The 15,547-nt window shown below is 45.8% G+C and overlaps 1 protein-coding gene across 2 annotated transcripts in view; it reads right to left on the bottom strand.

The window, feature by feature from the left end:
- TRPC5 (transient receptor potential cation channel subfamily C member 5) overlaps positions 1–14,602 on the bottom strand; it is a 265,763-nt gene extending 251,161 nt beyond the window's left edge. For both annotated transcript variants that reach the window (XM_060292268.1, XM_030835730.2), the window contains exon 1: positions 13,833–14,602. The gene's annotated coding sequence lies outside the window, so the exon portion shown is untranslated. The remainder of the gene's footprint in view (positions 1–13,832) is intronic.
- Between the last annotated feature and the right edge of the window lie 945 nt (positions 14,603–15,547).

The following is a 15,547-nucleotide window of genomic DNA, read 5'->3' as shown; positions in this document are numbered from 1 at the left end:
GGGGAAGGGAGAGAGAGAAAAAATAGCTAATAGTCTCAGTAATTATTTATATATTGCTTTATTTCCTGAGACAACTGTTTTGCCATATTGCTAAAATGTGTGTCTGTGGTCTCAGATTTGGCAGGCTAATTATGTCACTGCTTTAATGACTCCAGAGCCATGTCTCTGAGAGGTCAACCTAATTGTTTCTGCCTCCCCAGCTTGTGCCAGGGGTGTTACGTCTGTCTGGAGGTTGTGGCCAGAAAGACATGTAGTCTCAGGAACCTCTGCCCATTGCCCACCTCCTCTGCTCTGGGATCAGAGATCTTAAGCCCTACTGCTGGCCCCTGGGAGAGCTGGTAAACTCCCCTTTTGCTGGAGAAAGACTGAGAGATGAAGCATGGCAGGTGCATGACACGCTCCACTTAACAGCAGAGGGGCTGGGAGGCACGCCAGTTGCATCTCATCTGGTCATTAGCTGTCAAGGTCACTGTACCCTTAAGCCTCCCTTGGGAGGTTCACTGGGTGCCTTTAGTGCTGGAGTCCTAATAATCCCTTATGTCTGGGTAGGGATTTCTAAGCATGTTCATACACATTAGTTCTTCTTACAGTATAATCTGGTGAGGTAGATGGTATTATCCTCCCATTTTACAGGTGAAAAAACTGAGGCTTACAGAGGTTAAGAAGTTAGCTGAGAGCATGGGAACCCTGACCTTTGCATTCAAATCTGTGCTCTTTTTAACCTTCTAGGGATGTCTCTTCAGTCCTTCCTGTCCCTCCATCCCCAGACAGGGTACAGATGAGTTGCTTTATCAGCCTACCCTTTTTGTGTCCCTCTCTCTGTTTATCATGTCTTCTCTGCTGTTCCCAGTGCTCTCTAGCTGTACAGGAGGCCTGAGCAGTGTCCTGTAGTTTAAATCTCCCTCTTCCCCCCTCCCAGAGAGAGAAGGAGCTGGAGAATCTGATTCCTACTACTGAGCTGATGACTGATCCTTGGTAGCAGGCCTTGTAGGCAGGTCCTGGGGAGTTCATCTTTTGAATAAGGACTGAGGCTTAAAGGAACAGTGCTGACCTGCTGGAGGTTCAGATGCCAAGGTCGGCTGGTAGTGGGGATAGGAAAGTATTTCGGGTATGAGGACAGCTGGAGCCCGCCATTTCCAAATACTTTTCAGTTGCTACAGGAGTTAGGAGAAGGCTGTGAAGTTCTCTCTTCTGACATCTGCCTGAAAGGGGCTCAGTCTGTGCTGCTGCCTTTCTGGCTGGTGAGCAGCAGGGATGCACACACATCAGCAGTCTCCACTGCTGGGACCAGATGGGACCCTCTCTTCTGGGTAGAGGACCTACTGCTCCCAGAGGACATGAGTGGGAAGAGCCCTGGCTTGGGAGTAGAGGGGTCTTGGGTTCTCATCCCTGGTTTGCCATTGCTTCGTTGGATAAAACGCCTTTACCTCTCGGGTCCCTTTTCCTGTCTGTAAAAATGGGGTGATGCTCTTTCAAACAGAAAATGAGCATCTGGGTGGTACTGTATACTTTCCACACACTGTATTTTGTTTAATCGGCAAGTTTGCTTTAAACTGAGGATGAGGAAGCAGGCTCAGGGAGGTATGCGACTTGCCCAAGGTCTTATGACCTGTAAGTGGTAAAGCCGAGGTTCAGGCTTAATTTTGTTGGCAGTCACACTTCAAATCTTTATATGTTACATGGGGATGAGGATGATGGGGGAGGAGGCGGAGGAAGCTAACGAATGCTTATCATAAGCCAGGCTCTGTGCTAAGCACCGTTATTTCATCCTTACAACAACTCTGTAAGAACAGTACTACTCTTATCTTCATTTTACAAATGCTAAAAGCTGAGGCCCGGAGCTCAGTGGTTAAGTGTCCTCTTTAAGGTCATAGTGCTGGTAAGTGGCAGAGCTAGTGCTTAAATTCCTGACTCCTAGGGTAGTGCTCTTCACACTATACTAGTCTACTTAAAAGGCTAGATAAGAAAGTGCTCTGGAAACATGCGGTGCTATCTGAAGGCCAGCTGGTCCCCTCCATCATGTTATCAGACCCACCGATGTGCCTGGCAGCCTCTAGGGGAACACATACTTGTCTGGGCCCCAGGCCAGAAGGTCAAGGTAGGATGGGGACGTGCCTTCAGGAGACTCACTTTCTCCAGGCTCGAGCTCTCTGAAGGTAGCGTGGCACAGAATCTTGAGAACTACCCTGTTGTAGTGTCAGCTGACTGCACATCTCAAGGGGACCTAGTGGGCACCTGTTTGGGAGCACGCGTTGTTCCATTTCTTCCTTGCCACCTTGACTCCTGGCCAAAGCATTTGTTTCCTGTATCTCCGGCCTCTTCCAGCAAGTAGGGACACACGTCTCCTTCCCCGACCCCTGCTCTGTCTTTAGTTTGTCCAGACAGGAGTTGGTCTGTGAGCCCTGTCACTGTACCTCTGGAGTCTCAAGGGAACCAAACCTAACATACTATCTGCTGTAGTATTTTATTTGGATCCATGTCAGGACACCATAAAGCTTGCATCCTGCCTCTTGCAAATTAAAAGGGATTCTATCGCTGGGCTCTTGGAGCCCTGATCGGTACTCAAGCTACCTCTGGCACTAGCCCTCACCCTTCAGCTGTACCACTCCCTCACCGAAAAGTCACAGTTTACGTTCCTCCTCCGAGTTTCCAGCCTACCGTCTGTCTGTTATCACGTTGCAAAGAGATTTCAGGGAAGAAAATCTAGAAACGTCTGGGGAGGCTGTACCATTGTGCAAATTCGATGCCAAACCAGGCAGGATGAAGTTGAGCAAGCTGCAGGGCCTGCTAATAAGATAGTGGTTCCGAGGACAGGCTGGTGCGGGATCAAGTGGTTGCCAGTGGTGGTGCCGCATTTTCCAAGTCTTTCAACCCATCTGCAAATCCTGACCCAACTCAACTCTTCCTTTCCTAGATCTCTTCTCCCAGACTTTGAAATACCTCTAGAGAAAGTTACATGACTGTGCAGATTGGTGCCGCCACGTTCTGATTTTCCGAGCTAGGCCGAGCCTCCAGTGCCATTCCACACACACCTCCCTTTTGCATCTCCTGAGTCTACTTCCTTTTGAAAGTCCCACATCCAGGGATCCATCCTGTCCCACTGCCCCCTGCCTCACAGCAGGAGAGCTTGTCTCCTGCCTCACAGAAGAAAGGGTCTTTGAGATATGAACTTCCACCACTCCACGGCAAATCTTATATTTGTATCTAACTTTATTTTCATTTTTCAGCTGTTCCCACGCCTTTCTAAGGCTAATCTCCCCACCCCTGCTTTTGGTCCTCCACCTCCTACCTCCACAGTGTGTTGTTCCATTTCTTTTCTCCCATATGCTCAGTCTTCTTCACCCAATTCTCCCCTTCTCAGCCCTTGAATGTGTTTGCGTCTCTCCATCAAAAATAAGAATCCCCCCCCGACCCCAGCTACTTCCTTCCCCATTCTCAACTCTGCTGTGAAAATTCTCAAAATCATAGCTTCCATTTGTTTAGTCTTCATCTCCAGTTTGGCTTCTGTCTCCGTGACTGATTTCTACCACATCACAACATTAACAGCAGCTCACATTAAGTTCTAAATATGAACCAGGCACTGTTAGGTACTTTATACAAATTGTCTTACTTGATCCTCGCAACAATCCTATGAGGTCAGTACTATTATAATCTCCATTTTACAGACGGTGTTGGTTAGAGCTTCTAAGTGACTTGTTCAAGGTCACATAGCCTAGTGAGTGGTAGAGCTAGGATTTAAATAGAGGTGATTTGACATTAGAGCCCATTCTTTAACTCAGGGGCCCACAAACTTGCTCTGTAAAGGCTTAGATAATAAAGGTTTTAGGGTTTGCATGCCATATAGTCTCCGGTGCTACTGTTCAGCTCTGCCATTGTGGTCTGAAAGCAGCCATAGAGGATATATAAAAGAATGAGAGTGACTGCATTCCCAATAAAACTTTATTTATGGACACTGAAGTTGAGTTGCCTATAATTTTTACATGTCATGAAATCTTCTTCTTCTTTTGACTTTTCCCCAGGCATTTAAAAATGTGAAGATCATTTTTAGTTTGCAGCCCATACACAAACGTGGTAGGCCAGATTTGTCCCATGGTTGTGGTTCGCTGACCTCAGCTCTAGCCATTACATTATTCAGCGCTCCTCAAACTGTCAAATCCAATGGTTACAGCTCTCAGTGCTGATAATACACACCCCCTTTCTTTCTCCCCCCATGATTTTGAAGGCAACACTTACTTCCAGTTCTCCTACCTTTATGATCTCTCAGCCTCTTCGGAAAGCTTCCTTTCTCCCACCTACCTCTCAAATGTTGGCATTTCCAAGGATTAGTAGTTAACTTATTTCTTTGTTTACTCTACTCTGCTAGAATAATTGATTCTAGTTCCATGACTAACACCTGCTGTTAACATAGTAGCTCAGCGCATGGGCTTTGGAGTTTTACTTGCCTGGGTTTAAATCCTGGCTCTAATAGATACTGCTTGTGGTACCTCATAGGTTTGTCGTGAAGGTTAAATGATTCATTATTAGGAAAACTCTCGCAACCATGCCTTTAATGTAGTGTATATTTAATAAAATAGTTGTCATCATCATTGTTATCACTATGATGGGATGTTGATTTCCTAATCTATGTCTCCAGCTCAGACTTCTATTTTGAGTCCTAGACCCACATATCTAACATCTGTACTTGGATGTCCACTGGCACCTTGACCTCAACATGTCCCACACCCAACTCATCATCTCTCTCCTACCCCTGTATCCCCTCACCCTAACCTGCTCTTTTCCCTCCATCATTCCTTGTTCTTCTTAACAGCAACACTGTTCACTCAGTCGCTTAATTGAGAAAACTGGAAGTCCAGTTTCATGTTAGAAAAAAATGACGTGAAACATCTAGCTTTAAAGTGAAGATGAGACTGAACGTTTTAAATCTCTCCTTAGTTGAGACTGGAGATTAACTATGTGGTTGATTTGAAAAAAGTTTTCCTCTCTTCCCTTTCCTAATCTTCTCTTCACTCCTGTCAGATGTATCTCCTCTCTCTCCCTTAACCTTGATGTGCCAATTTCTAACTCCTCACTTTGATCACATGATTCCTCTCATCTGAAATGCATCCCCCCATATATCTCCAAATGTCATCCATCGTTCAAGGGCTAAAACACCCAAGAAAATTTCTTCACCTCTCTAGTCAATAAAATAAGGTATATTTTGGAACCAAGAGCTTATATTTTTAAATCGAATGTCATTATTACATATTCCATACTTTATAATGCTCTCTGTCACAAGTCTCAAAGTCATATTGTTTCATCGGGATTATAAGCATCTTAAGTTCACAAGGCATAGAATGTTCTTCCTCTGAATTCTCCATGATGCTTGGCACAGTTATCCTTTTGCCTTCCATCACTCTTTCTCTGGCGCCTCTCCTTCCAGTTAACGTGGACCATCAGGTTCTACTTTATCTGCTTTTCCCCCTCTTCTGACTTTCTTCCTTAGACATTGTAAATCTACTTTTTAGAGATAAAATTTTTATATGTATATCTATGACTTCCCAGATTTTCATCTCATTTCCTAACCTCTCTCTTGAGCTCCATTCCCACATCTAAATTTCTTGGTGGACATTTTTACAAGGATGCCTTGTCTGGCTTCAAACTTAATACTATATCAAAATCTCAATTCATCATCTTCCCATCTCACCCCACCTTCACATTTCCTTATGGCATCATCATTCTCTGTTACCTGGACAAAACTTGCAGTCATCTTTGACTACCTTCATCGCATATATACAACTGTTCACCGTAATATATTTACTGTTCCTTATGGTGTCTTTCACTGCCCCGCCTTTCCAGGCCCACTACTACAGTAACAATAACAGTAATAAAATCTATAACCGTTAACATGGATCAAGTGCTTGCTGTGGCCAGGTACTGGGCTAAGTACTTTATATGTATTAACTCATTTTATCCTCATATCATTCCTATGAGGTAGGTCTTCTTAGTATCCTCTTCATAGACGAGAAAACTAAGGCTCAGTGTGGCAGAGCTAGAATCACATCACACTGGGTTTGGACTCAGATTCAATACTCAACCACAGTGTCACTTACTCCTCATGCCTGGATTTCTATAATTGCTTCCTAACCAGTATGCCTGCCTTGCTTGCTCCTCCATCAATCCTTCCTGTATACGATTTCCGGGATAATCATCCCCAAACATTGCTATCATTATTTCATTTCTTATCTCAAAATCCATTGCTATCTCTGTTTCATACATTAAATTAGATCTAGCCACATCCTAACATATAAAGCTCTCCACAGACCTACCACAACCTAATTTCCCAGTTCTGTCTCTTAGATGTGCCTGCGTAGATTTCCATGAATGGATTAAACCACAGCATCCTACTCAGCCATACCACAATTTTACTTCATCCAACTCACTCCTGATCATGTTGTAAGCTCCTAGAGGGAAAGGGTGGGCATGCGCATTTGTATCCCACAGTGCCTTCCACCTGGTCCACACTCAGTGAACATCTGTCAAGTGATTTGACAGTCGGGGCTCAGTTAACCCTTGGAGGATTTGACTGTTTAATTACTACTTAACACTCTCCTCTTTCTTTCCTCCCCATTCGCTCTCTCAGTTTTCTCTTCGCTGGTATAATTATCCTATGACAAACGTGAAAATCCTCTTTTCTGCGGTCCTAGGAAAACCTTTACTTATACATTACCACTTCATCAGCTCTTTCCTTGATTTAGCCCCAAACGTACCTTTCTTTATTGCTTGGTATTTATTAGACTAAATGGTACCAATCTAGGAAATGTTTCTGGGGATGACCACTTTGTGAAGATGTCAGCACAGTCTATAGCATCAAGTGGCTTTTGAGGTAAAATATTTTATGTAAGCTGCAGACTTTCAGGTGATGTTCAGTACTGGCCAGGGCCCCTGAGCCACTGTATCTAAGAGATGGCAATGGAAGTGCCAACTGGGAAGCTCAGTTCCAAATCCAGATGTCATAAATCCCCAGATGTTCTTGCATCACAGAGAGAAAGCATTCCCATTTTTATTGGATTTTTAAGTTTTTCTTTGGATCCCTGTTGCTTTCCGGGCATTGCCACAGATTTGGTACTACAATGCCAAAGGGTAGCATAGAGTTCCCTAATAGTTCAGGAAGACCAAGGTTTTTATGTTTAGGCAGAGATTCATTTATTTATAAGGATTATTTATAATATCTGGCCCGTGGTTCCAATAATTCAAAGCACTGTTTATCAAACTTTTTGACAGTAACCCACAGCCAAAAAAAAATTTACATAGGATCCAACAGACACACAAACGTGCACATACTCACACATACATTCACCACACACTCACACGCACAGACTCACACACATACGGTACTGAACAAAAGTTTCATGAAACAATGTTTACTCTTACTACATGTGATTCACATTTCTCTCTTTTAATCTATTTTATTTAAAAATAGTGGTGATGAACTACTAAACTGATTTCACAGTATATTAATGAATCATTACCCACATTTTGAAAAACACTGGTTTAAACAAGAAAAGGATGATAAGATGTTCCATTTTGTGCTATGAGAAGGCAAGTATATACTGCATGCAACTGATATGTTGGGAAGAAGCAGTTCTTAAGTTACAATGTCCATAGCAGGGATAACAGAAATAACTAACTGTGGCGTATTGATTTTGTTATCAGTTTTACTCAATTCTTTGTTTAAACCAAACTTGTCATCTTTTTCTCTGCCTGTTGATATATTACATTCCACCCAACTATATGGTAGTCTGTTTCAGTGTTTACAACTATGCAAAAGTTCCACGTTCTTTTGCAAGTTAGATGGAAAGCTGTGTCAATTTTAAAAGATTATTTATAAATAAGACATTGGGCTTATTTATACTAAAATATGATCCCCTTGTTACTCTGTGGGGTAATGATAACTATATTTCATGAATTTTTAATGTTTTTTCTCCCAGTGTGCACTGTGAACACTTCTCTCCTTTCTCTATCTCCCTCCCCCACCCCTCCCCTCTTGTGTTTGTGCTTCCTGGAATTCCTGGATTCTGGAATGTTCAGATAAAATTGGTGGGATATATAAAAATATTGAGGCATTAGGGTTATATGATGTACAGAGTATTCAGGTGAGCACCATAGGGTCAGTGGGACTATAAAGCGGTATAGAAAGTGGGCGTGGTCACCAATTGCTTGCATAACTGATTGGCCCGAAGATTTGTCCCTTAACACAGGTGTTAGTTCTTCCAAAGTTGTGTTGTGTTGAGAATGCAGCAAAAGGACAAAATGGATTTGGGCTGTAGCTTGAGAGGTTTTGTTATGATGTAGAAACCTTTCTGCACGTCAATTCATAGTTTCTTACATTTTCATTCAGAAGTTCTAGAGGGGAAAACATAAAATGAGGCGGGGGTGATGGCAACCAAGTAGATGGGAAACAGTGGAAGCAAGGCTTGTCACTCAATACCCTTTTATATATTTTGATTTTCAAACAATGGGCATAAATTATCTATTCAAAAATTTAAATAAAAAAGAGAAAACACGGAACAAAATAGCAACAAACAGCAACAAGGAAAACAAAAATAACAATTGAAAGAGCTTTCTGATAATGAGCAGGCCAAGGGGAAAATGCAGGATTTGGAGGAAGAGACACCTATGTTCCCATTGTGCCTCCACCGTTTACTAGCTGTACAATATCAGGCATACCACTTAACTTGCCTGATCCTGTTTCCCCATCTGTTAAATGGGAGTAATAATACCTATCATTTAGAGACTGTAGTGAAGATTACTTAAGATAATGTATTTGTAGCACTCAACACATAGAAGATTATGGTAGGCAACATAATGGCCCTGTAAATATGTCAGCACATCCCCAGAACCTGACAATGTGTTAGGTTAAGGTTGCTAATTAGAATGCCTTAAAATAAGGAGATTATCCTGGATGATCCAGGTAGGCCCAGTATGATCACGTGGGCTCTTAAAAGCAGAAGAGGAAAACAGACAGAGATGCAAAGGAAGAAGAGGCAGGAGAGATTCAAATTGTGATAGGGACTCAACCTGCCCTGGTGGCTTCCTTTCAGTCAACTCTTTTGCCCACATTTAAGGCTTTTACACTGAATACAGAGAGAAGTGGACATGGGGAAAGTTCATATGTTTAGTTTTTTAAATGATAAGCTGCATGAATTGTCCCTACATGCCCAGTAGGTAGTTGTTTATTTTCAAATGACTTTCTGATGCTTTTTGGGATAAGCTCTAGCCAGTGCCTCTCAAACTTTAGCATACAAAAAAAATCACTGGGGGGCTTCCCTGGTGGCGCAGTGGTTGAGAGTCCGCCTGCCGATGAAGGGGACACGGGTTCGTGACCCGGTCTGGGAAGATCCCACATGCCGCGGAGCGGCTGGGCCCATGAGCCGTGGCCGCTGAGCCTGCGCGTCCGGAGCCTGTGCTCCGCAATGGGAGAGGCCACAACAGTGAGAGGCCCACATATCGCAAAAAAAAAAAAAAAAAAAAAAAAATCACTGGGGGATATTCTTAAATGTCAGATTCTAATTCGGTAGGTCTGAGGAAGGGTCTGAGATTCTGTATTTATAAATAGCTACCAGGGGATGGTGGTGCTACCACTGTGGGGACCACACTTGGAGTAGCAAGGCCTCAGCCCACTCATTCTAGCCTCTTTCCTATCCTTGTGATATTCTCCCTATAATGTGAAAGTTTTTCATATCATTCTTCTGGGCTGTCATAGACATGTCTTCATTGGTGTCTTTTCTCAGATCCTAAAAGAAACTATGGTGGGATTAATGGAAACCAGGCATCAGGGCTAAAGAATGGAGGCAGGAAACAGCCTCCCTGCAAACCTTCCTTCTTCTCATACTTTACTATGAAAATCATCTGCCTTCTCTTTTCTATTTCCTTTGTTTTAATTTTTCAGGAAGTGTGTGTGTGTGTGTATGCATACATATTTATGGGTGCCGATTCTGAGTATACAAAGCCTAAACCATAGTTACTAGATTCTACCAGCTTCCGTTCCTCAAAGCTAAAAGCGAGCAGCACAGACTGGGTTTTGTAGATGTCTTGCTGTTGGTGGTGTGAGCCATATCAATCAGATAGGTGTGAGCAGCTAAATCTCTGTCATGTTTAATTCTGCCCTCCACCTGAATATACTGGCTATAGGCATATGCCATGTTTTCTTAGCTAGCAAGGTAGGGGTGTGTGTGCGCGTGTGCGCGTGCACACGCACATGCGCGCTGGGGGCAGATGGTGGGTGAGAAGGCAAGGCACAAAGTTATGGCAATAAACATATAAGTATGAATATATAAATACGGGATGGAAGTAGAGGTCTGTGATCTTGATAAACTTGGCCTTTGTTACCTCTTAATTTTTTGGAAAGATCTTCAGAGAGCTTTAGGAAATATGTTCAGTACCAGCAGGCAGCCCTGGGTTGGTTCTGTCACTAGCTGGTTCTATGTTTTGGGGAAGTCATTTCTACTCTCTGGGCCTCAATTTCTTTATAGGAGAAATGAGGGGATTGGACCCTGCCAAGATCCCTGCTTATTTCCTACCATCAGCTCTTTCCTTGCCCTTGCTAAGGCAAAAAGCTGGGGCAATTGCGTGGGCTACCAGCATCAACTCCACACTGAGTGATGGACAACCAAACCTAGGGAACTTGCAGAGTTCCCTGACCCAGCAAACTGCAATTTTTGCTTTGTCCCACCAGCTTTTATTATTGTTATTTTTTAAATGATCTCTTCTTGCTCAGTTGAGTATGGTGTACATGTTTGACCACAGCTGGGTCATTCAGGACTCCTTCCTTGCTATTGGGATGGGTTGGTTGGTCTCACTGGACAAAGGGCTTGAGAGATCCACCAACAGAAGTGAAGATCTGTGAGTTTAGAAAGGATGATACTATGGAAACCTCAGCTACTAAGCTCTGGACTCAGTGGCGAGCCTCAGCTTAGCCCTGGTCTGGGGTTGATTAGCTACAACTTCTGCCTAGAATGAGGCATCATTTCTGTCTGCAGGCTGCAAACTTTGTCGTACCCCTCCCCAGAAATCTGGAAACTAGCCAGGCCAGATCAGGCCGGTGGCACAGGGCACTCTGGGGAGAAAGGTCCTGCTCCTCTTATTCCCCACCAGCTCACAGGAGGCTTCTGAACGACTTTGTGTACTTAGCTGAAAACAAGAAACTTTGGCAGAAGTAAAGCAGGCAGAAATATTTTGGTCCCTCTCTTTCAGTGATGGAGTCATGGCAAAAGACAAAGTAGAATATTTGGAAGCAGTCTGGAGGGCAATAGCATGACATGTTTGAAATTATCCATTCAATAATTAAGCACCTGAATGGCTCATAGATTGGAATTGAATATGCCAAGGAGTGAAATGCGATGGCAAAAGTGAAACTGTACTTCAGTGCTCCCCATTCTCAGGTTCTAAGGAATTCTCTCACTGTTTGCAGTGTTTACAAGGCAAATCGTAGGCAATTTTAGGGTGCTTCGCTTCTTAATCAATTTCCTGGACTAATTCCATCCCCAGCCGAAGCAAAAGAAAGCAAACACCTGGATGGTTTTCTTTCCGTGTTTCAAAACATCTTCGGGTTCTGTCCTATCCTTTTCCTCTTCATCCCCACTGCATCTGTAATTTTCTGGCCTGGCCTTCTCTAAGCACTGTGGTTCTGTCATTCTGGTTTCAGTTGTTAATTCTAGAAAGAATGGACTCATAGTGCTATAGCTCTTATAGCTGGTAGAAATGGCAGATGTTATCTGGTCCAGGTCTCTGCGTTAGAGCATACACTAAAGCCAGGTGAATGTGTGTCAACACAGCTGAGGACTACATGGCTCTGTATCCCTGAACTGCCCATCTCCTTGTCCCCTGAGGAACCGTGGACCAGGACCCACGGCAGCAGCCAGATACTCACATCACCAAGAACAGAGCAAAGACCTATACTTTAGGCTTCATGCCTGTTGACACTTTCAGTTCTTCCCCTAGTATGAAGCTGCTGATTCTTTCCTACCTGTCTGCAACCTGGTCTTTGCTATTTATGGGAAAGTGTAATTTTAACCTAAGAAGATATTTGCTTATGACTGCCTAAAAAAGTAACAGAACAGGCACCTTTTCAGTTCCTATTGAGTAATCCTTGTTCTATCCTGTCTCTCGGCAGTGAGCATTAGAACAAATTGCCTGATGCAACATAAACAGTTCGCTTAATGCAAAATCTGTTTCTCTCATTTGCTGAGTTGGAAAGAGGTAATTCATTGTATTTTGGTAACATAATAATAAATAGGAAGTTTAACAGAGGAGCCTGGATGCTTTGGAAACACAAATTCAAATACCCCCCACTCGGCTACAGCAGCACAGAGCCCAGATTGTAGGGAGTTGATCTGAGTTCTAGAAAAAATACATACACACCACATATATCACAACTTTATGAAAGCAGTGTCACACTCACTCTATCTATCTATCTGCCTCTCTGTCTATCTATCTATCTGTGGTAAAACTTATCTATCTATCTATCTATGGTAAAACTTCATGAAAACATCATCTTCCAGGGACCAAAACAGATTTCAAGTGGCATTCAGTTTTTCCTTCAACCTGGCAGATAGAGCTTGACCCTTTGGGTTTTCTTTATCCTGGGCTAAACATTTGCTTTGAGACCAACTTGGTACTATGCAAATGTATTTCCATGCCTTCTGGTTTAGAATAAGCAGATGTTAAAGACTGGGTGAAAGGTACCATTTGACATCATTTATCTCAGCTTTTTAAGAGTCTGTAGGAAAGGAAACATCATATAACACCAAACACCAACATCTGTAGAACACCAAAAAAATGCCCGAGACCGACAATAGACAATTACAAACGCTACTATATAAACTTGCCCTATTTGCTAAATGCCATGAAGATAAATATATAGCAATAGACAAGTGGATCTGGGTGCCATGTCAATGTAGTAAATATTTTTTCCTTTGAAGCCAAGGCTGACATGCAGGGAGCATTACTGATTAGCCTGTGTCTCTCCTACTCATATGATAAACTCAGGTAAAGTTCAGAGATCCTGTCTTCCAGACCGCTTTCCTGGCTTCCTGCGGTAGCCATCACCACATACTTGACTATGGCAAGAAGATCCCAAACTGGCAAAGGGGTAAAGAGCCCTTTTCCTAGTTTCACTCTTAGAGACCATGGAGAAAGATCAGGATCTGGAAATACAGCTCAGTACCTGTGTGTGTGGGGGAACAATCATGATCATGACTGTTTGTCCAAGTCAGTGTGTGTGTTTGGGGAGCGAGGGGGTGTCCACTTTGGAGCAGAGATCTGACTGATGTCCCCCTATTTGTATTTCCTGGTTCCTTTAAGGATCCAGGGAAATGAATCTGGCCATTTCATAAGTTTGAAGGATACAAAACAGAAAGAAGGTCAATGGGGGCTCTGGTCCCTGAGCCCTTGTGAGCTCACCTCCGGCTCTCGGCATCTTAAAGTGGCTTTTGGCCAAAGGGCCAGTGTCCTTATTCCATGCCCACCTCCCTGGTCAATATTGATCTCAGATCACTGTCCAGGGGTAGGGCAAAGCTCTGGTTTAGGAGAACATCCCAAATGAAAAGGATGTTTTTGGGCATTGCCAAGAGCCACCTTGTCCTGACACCCCTAGAGCCCCAGCATATCTCTCTCCCTGTGTCCAAAAAACAATCTGTTGCTTGCTTCGCTCTGCTCCCCACCACCCTAGCCCACAGCCAGCCAGCGCCTCCCAGCCCTCAGCATCCCGGCATCTTCACTCAGCCCGCACCTCGCCGCCTTTTGGCTGCGCTCCGGCAGCAAAGCAGAGGGCTCTGGGCCGCCTGTCGACTTACCCCAGGCCAAGCGATTTGTTCGGATGTGCGTCGTCTGGCGTCCGAGAGCCAAGGAGCTCGGTGCTGCCGCCTTACCGGTTCTTCCGCGGCGCGCCAACAGCAACCGCCTGGGACAGCCCAGCCGGGGCCTCAAGGCTGCCTGGCCGGTGGGCGGATGGGCACCGGGAAAGGGGCGGGGCGTGGCAAGAAGCGCAAGTGCCGGCTCCTACCGTGATTTCTCCCTTTGCTTCTCAGTCATTCCCAAACTTCCCTGTGGCCGGCCGGCTCTGCTCACCTTTCGCCTTCGTCAGCACCCCGAAACTCTCTGCTCTACCCGCGCCCCTGCCTTGTCCTCGCTTGCTTCTCCCGGCTATCTGACCCAACGTGGGCCGCTTCAAAGGCACACACTCCTTCCCGCAGCCTGACACACAATAAGAGCAGGGGAAGAAACTGACACGGGGAACTGACAGAGGTGGCTGATGCGAGAGTGTGAGGAGGAGAGAGAGGAGACACGGAGAGAGACAGAGAGACCCGCATCCGCACTCTCACATGCACACACACACACTCCAGCTCCAGCTGCTAGGTAGTGGCTGGCGGGAGCCCTGGCCACCCTTCCAAATCTTTCTAGACTAGAGGTTTCTGTCCCCTTCCGCTGCCGCTTCTGGAAAATGCTATACAACGAAGGGGAGAGAAAAGCAAAGAGGGGTGGGGAGGGGAAAATCGAGGAGGCGCGCTCCCTTTCTCCTCCGCACCCCAGCTCCAAAAATGTCCAACCCTGAGCTCTTCCCTTTCCCTTCTATCTGCTCCCCGCTTCCCTCTGCTCCTTTTCTCTTCCTCCTCTCCTTTGGGTGGCTGCGAGCTGGGAGAACCCGTTGCGGTTGTGAGGTGTGTGTATGTGTGTGTGGCGGGGGGGCGTTGGGGGAGACCGCTGCTGTTGGCGAAAGCACCTCTCACCTCCCCCAACCTGGACCGGCTGCCTCACACACTCTGAGCTCAAGGCAGGGCGGGCGGGGCAGGGCGGGGGAGGCGGGGAGGGGGAGGGAAAGAGCGAGAGGGAGGATGGGGCAGCAGCTCCTGCCTTCTCTGCAGCTCCGTAGCCAGGGGTGGAAGGAAGCCGCAGATGAAACCCCAAGTCAGCCCCCGCGCTGCCCTGTCCCACCGTCTCATCTCTCCCCCCTCGGTACGGAATTTTCTGTTTCATTCGTTTGCTCTCCCCGGGCCTCCCCCTCCCCTAGGTGGTGACAGAGACTGGGGGGCTGAGCGCGGTTTCGGGTAGAGGGGACCGGAGAAGCTCGGAGCGCCTGGCCGGCAGACTCTATTTGCCCCTTGTCCTGAGTGCCCCTCCTTTGGACTGTGACCCCCCCCCCGCCCCCCGTCAGACCGGGCTCTGAGCCGCTGGTGGCGGGGCTGCATGGGCAGCCACGGGTCATCCCGAGGGAAGGGGAGTTGAGCCAGCGAGAGCGCGGGCGAGCGGCCGGTGGACAGCAGGCCCTCGGCACCGAGCGCGGGACCCTGAGTCGCCAGGAGCTGACGTGGGGGTCTTGGATCCCTGACCCTTCTAGTGTAACCCAGTGCAGGCAGCCTCGGGGCGCAGCCCAATTCTCACATCCTTGCCCCTCTCACCCGTAGGGTTAGGGTCGGTCATCCAAGACCCAACCTAGATAGAAGAGGAGTGGGGATGGATAGCGGTATTTTAGGAGGGAGTAAGTTGCTTAGCGGTGGCAGTGGCGACTGTG

Source organism: Globicephala melas, chromosome X, assembly GCF_963455315.2.
Source record: "Globicephala melas chromosome X, mGloMel1.2, whole genome shotgun sequence".
Classification (NCBI taxonomy): domain Eukaryota; kingdom Metazoa; phylum Chordata; class Mammalia; order Artiodactyla; family Delphinidae; genus Globicephala; species Globicephala melas.
Note: the sequence above shows the minus strand (reverse complement) of the source record. Positions and strands in the feature narration are given on the sequence as shown.